Here is a 5869-nt window from a genome sequence, read left to right on the forward strand (position 1 = left end):
TATATGCTCAATATTTGGTCAAATATCCACAAAATAAGGGTCAAAGCAGTCCACTTGGTCGAGTGTAGGAGGCCAATCGGCCGAGTGCATGGTGCACTCGGTCGAGTGTCACCTGGGACAGAATGTTTTATTCCCAACTCGATTCCGAACTTCCCTATTTCATCCCACAAATGCTAATAGACTCCGATGGTGACTAATACACCATCAAATAACCAAATTAAAACAAACTCACGGCCTTATGGTCATTGTTACAACCCAACTAAAACAAAACATGATGCAACATGATATTTAAAAAAACAAAATCCGTTTTATAAGCATTACATCCCCCCATATCCGGTGACGGCATCACGCTACCGTCACCGACAAACGCTCAGTAGTGTAAAGCACCATAATCATATTAACACTCATCGCATCTATGCAATCTCATGGACATGGTACTAATAACACCTATGACCATAACAACATTTTAACTCAATCGGAATACTACAACAATCTCACGATGTATACCACGGACGCTTTACTTGACGATTGGGAGGCAACTTTACAGCAACATCTATACTTCCACTCATAGGGTCGGATTCCCACATAACCACTTTCACACTCATATACACCTACTCAAATTAAACGGTTACACTCTATAACACGAATGATAAAATACATCAACAATATGATTGAATCCTCAAGAATTACACGTCACACTCTTACTTTCATGACCGTGAAAACCAATTTAGTAATACTAAATCTACCATCATATATCTCAATTATCAGTCAACCCAATTTATCATCTTATTTCACCCTTAGGTACCTCAATTACTTTCTCATTTTTCCACCAAAATTTCCAAGCCATGTCAACCATAATATTCCTTAATATGCAACCCAAAACTCATTCACTCTCCATAAGTTCAAACACTCAACAAATACTCAACCTAGATCACTCATCACTCATTATCCACAATTACCTCATACAACTATCTTACTCAATTCCAAAACACCTTACGCAAGCTAAAGTCACTTCCTACTACCCCTAATTTCTAAACATAAATCATACACTTACCTACTTACATGGTTCAAATCCAGCTCAGACGAAACATACATTAATCCCAATAGAACACATGGTTCACACTCATAACTCTCAAATACCACACAACTCATCACTAATTACTAGCATTTGGCCAACAACCCTCATCAAAACTACCACTCAACAAATTATCTACCCGTCTTTACTCATCAAAACTATACGACCCAAAAAGGTAATCAAGGCATTGATCCATATATAAGCAAAACAACACATTATTGACAAACGTAGCAACACTACGAAACAATGAAACTACGTTTAAATACAAAGTTTAAAACTTAATCTTATACACAATGGTATATAAAAAAAATGTTGGGCAAAATTTAAAGGTGAGATTCTCGATTCAATACCATATGTAGCATCATTAACAAAATTGTAAGGTTGCGGCGCAATAAAACCAAGTATTAAGCACACAAAATCAAAATTTGAGCATCACTATATTTTCCACACATATCACCATTAACAAAGGTTGGGGCACTAGGAGACAATTAAGCCATGTTTCAATCATAAAAATCAAAATTTAGTGATGTACCCATGAAATCTCAAAAAGAGGTTGGTCCACTTTTAAAACGAATATTTTGATTTAAACTATGTTATTACAGTGATACTCCTAAGGATTATTGCCTTAAAACACCATAAAGCCAAATTTAATATAAAAGAAGGAATCAAAAATTTGATCAAGATTTTAAGGCGGAATTACCAACTTACGACAATACATAGCATTACTAATGGAAATTGAAGTACTAGTACTCAATTAATTCAAAAGGACTTTAAAACAAAAAATTTCAAATTTTGAGACCATACATAACATCATTAGGCCACATTTGAATCTTTACAACATAATTAGACAAAAATAAACAGAGTATATAAAACCACATCAAAATCATTCATTTTTAAAATGAAATTTTAAAAGATCTTGGGCCAACATTTCAAGGTGGAATTTTGATTCGCGATAATATATGCCATTACCAACGAAGAAAAATCAAGACTTAAGCACGAGAAGATTCTTAAGCTTCATTGTTCAACTAAACTAAGTCTTTAAACACGAAACATCAAGGCTTACTCATGACCATTAAGGTTTCGAAATTTTCAGAACAAAATTTTAATCATATGACAAGAATTAGGAATAACAACTTAACAATCAACTTTAGTCCTTGTTAACCAATTAACCAAGCAACAAACACAACTTAAATTATTGACTCGAGAACATATATTTCCGAGTTAATAAAAAAAAAAATTGGGCAAAATTTCAACATGAAAATTTCATATTTGTCATCATAAATGACGTAAAAAGGTGATCAATATCATTAATCAAACAAAACATGCCATTACTTGACAAAATTTTTGAAGGAATTAGCATAGACTTAAACAATGTCAAATTGAAAAAAAAAAGAGGAAAGAAAACGTCACTTGCGTGGTGAAATTAGCCAATCTAAGGGGCTAAAAAAATAGAGTAAAAACTTGAATTCGAGTAACAACAATCAACAATGACGTTTACAAGAAAAATGATTTTAAATGAAGGAATAAAGAGATAGAATAAGACAACAAAACAATTTTTTTTTGTTTTTTGCGAAATTCACAGCCCAGAGGTTGGCACTCAGTCGAGTGCTGAATCCACTCGGTCGAGTGACTCACTTCCAAAAATTTTTCAAGTTCCTGGAAATTGGTCCACTCGGTCGAGTGATAGGGTCCACTCGGTCGAGCGACTGGTACTCGGTCGAGTACTAGCTCGTACCCTCTCTATGGTTTGCAATTTCCGACTAATGATTAATTCTTATACTAGCGACTGCTTTACTAATAACTATTACTAATCACACTCTAACAATAGCATTAGTGAAAATTCAAACATATATGCGATATTAAAATGCCAAATGACGGGGCCAGTGCCCCTCACATACTAACTTGTAATAGCCATTTTCAAAACATGTTATACACATTATTCTTTTCATCAAATTTTTACATATTAACATATACCAAAGGAATAACCATATCATGTAAGAATCCTATCAACCATGTAAATTACGGCTTTAAAACTCATCATACTCAAACACGCAACACTCATACCAATGCATGCATTTCACATGAAACAATTCTCTACTCATATCACATATATTCACTCTAGTAAACATTTCAATTCCATTTATTCAACTATCATATTATCATTTATCACACAATCTCTACATCATGCAAAATCTTTAACAAAACCATAACACAAGCATAATCATGCAACATGTCACTTCACGTTTCCCGACTCATAACCACCCACGTAGTGACCAACCGAAACAATAGGATCTAGTTTTGAAAGGAGGGATCCTTCTCACCCAAAACCGACCTCCTATTATACTCATATCGAGTTCATTTTATTTGACACTCCTAGATTCATTTTGGTTTATTGGTTTAGATCCCAAAGTTGTCGCTCTGATACCACTTTGTAACACCCCCTTCTTACCCGGCCAAGGTAATTATGAAATGTTACCGTCTCGGTTTCCCGAGGCAGTGAAATCGGAATTACAATTAAGAAACTCATTAAATAAAGAAAATAAGTTTAGTGATTACAACATAAACTAATGAATGGAATAAATTATATAGATTATAAGTCGACTACCATCTATATCATCTATGCTACGCTACTCGACCCCGAGTCCAAGGCGCGACCCAAATCCCAATCACGTCAACAAGAAAACATATATTCAACCTGCTCCCCATATGATCGGAAATATCATATGGATCGACACAGCCATCCCATAAATAGGTGACGATTACACAGACATACAAACGTCAGTTTCAATAAATAAAGTGTGGCACAACTCAAAGTGTGTGAGTATACAACATGACCATGATATGAATAACATGCTATCAAACAACCACCAACACGGTACCGGGACACGCCCAGATATACAGACAACCACACTGGTACCGGGACACGCCCAGACATACCAACAACCACAAACAGTTACCGGGGCACGCCTAGACGTGCCGGGTCTGGAAGCCAACCGGGTCTCTTGCCTGACGTCGTGTCTCAACCACACGAGTCCCTCCGTAACTCAAGACATTAATGTGCATATCCCTCTTGGAGTGGGAAGCTCCAAGAGGCGACCCGAGCGTGAGACGGTCTCCCAACCGCCTCACGTCTCCATATCAACAAGTAAGCCACCAAGTCCTCTGACATACAAGATAATACAATAAATGCAAGATATTGTATAACATACCAATTACCGACTCATTCAATGCAAATGAATGACATATGACTCATTTCACCATTAGACAAATTATTAAAACTGAGTAGGACAAACCTACCTTTTTGCAAGCTCCATAAGCAATCCAAATCCAATAATAATACCGCTTCATTAAACCGTCACCTTACGAACTCGAGGCGGGGGGACAGAATCTCCATCTTCCTTTTTCTCCCATTTTCTCTCTTCTTTCTCTCTAGGCTTTTGGTGGTGGATTTTGTGAGATTACAATTGGATAAGGATGGACGGATAAGGTAGCGGGTATATTTGATGGTAGGTGGGTGGATGTTTCTAGCAACCGTCACAAATATTACTGTCTCGAGTAAATTATTATCGCATATTATTATTATTATTATTATTATTATTATTATTATTATTATTATTATTATTATTATTATTATTATTATTATTATTATTATTATTATTATTATTATTATTATTATTATTATTATTATTATTATTATTATTATTATTATTATTATTATTATTATTATTATTATTATTATTATTATTATTATTATTATTATTTTTGCAAGAAAAGCAAGCCGTATATTCATCCTTAAAAGGGAATAAAAGTGGCAATTTCTTACAAGTATAACCAATAACTTAGATGCTACTCTAAGCGTTTAAGTACTCTATCATCTCATGTTCGTCATAATGTCCCAATACATGATATAATCTAACACAAACAATATATTGTACTCGACGTAGCAGGTACTCAACATCATGCTCAACCCCTCTGAAAATTCTGGAATTGCGTTCCTCCCAGAGGCTATACACCAAGGTACTTAGGCATCCCAAAAACTAGTTTGTCTTCCAATGTCTCCTAGCTCGCCTGCTGGAGATCCAAGTTATTTCCTCACTCAGATGATTAGAGCGACCTAAAATGAGCATCCAGTGCAATAGTTTCTGCCAGATTGCTGCAGAGTAAGAACATTTGAAGAATAGATGCTTATGAGTTTCAATTACAGCTTTACAAAGTGCACATCTGTTTATAAGGATCAGACCCTTCTTATTCAATTAATCCACCGTAGCTAATTTCCTCTGTAAAGCCAATGGCATGATAACACTATGCTTGGGTAATATTGCTCTTGTCCAGACTATCTTCCCCTATCTCACTTGCTCCTCCTTTTCTCTAATTTGTTCATAAACCAAAGACAAACAAAGCTTCCCTTTATGGACACAAGTTTGCAGTATAGCCTTAACAGCATTCACAGTGCCATGCTTTTGGAGCAAATCATCCCTTACCTTAAGAATACTCTTCCAACTTTCAGCATGATAGGTTTTGGGAACCACAGTCCAGAAGCTACCTGTCTTTATGTTATAAAAATAGTTCCAAGCAGCCCAAGAGCTATCAGAGTACTGATCAATGTCCCATATCCATTTACATATCAGACATTTGTTCCAAGCTAGTATCTCTTTGATATTGAATCCACCCTCCTGCACTGGTTTACAACAAGTGGCCCAACTTTTCATTACCATCTTTTTTGTACCTTCCTCAGTATTCCATAAGAAGTTCCTACAGAATTTGGTGATCAATTTAATTACTCCTTTGGGTATC

This window comes from Silene latifolia, chromosome X, assembly GCF_048544455.1.
Source record: "Silene latifolia isolate original U9 population chromosome X, ASM4854445v1, whole genome shotgun sequence".
Taxonomy (NCBI): domain Eukaryota; kingdom Viridiplantae; phylum Streptophyta; class Magnoliopsida; order Caryophyllales; family Caryophyllaceae; genus Silene; species Silene latifolia.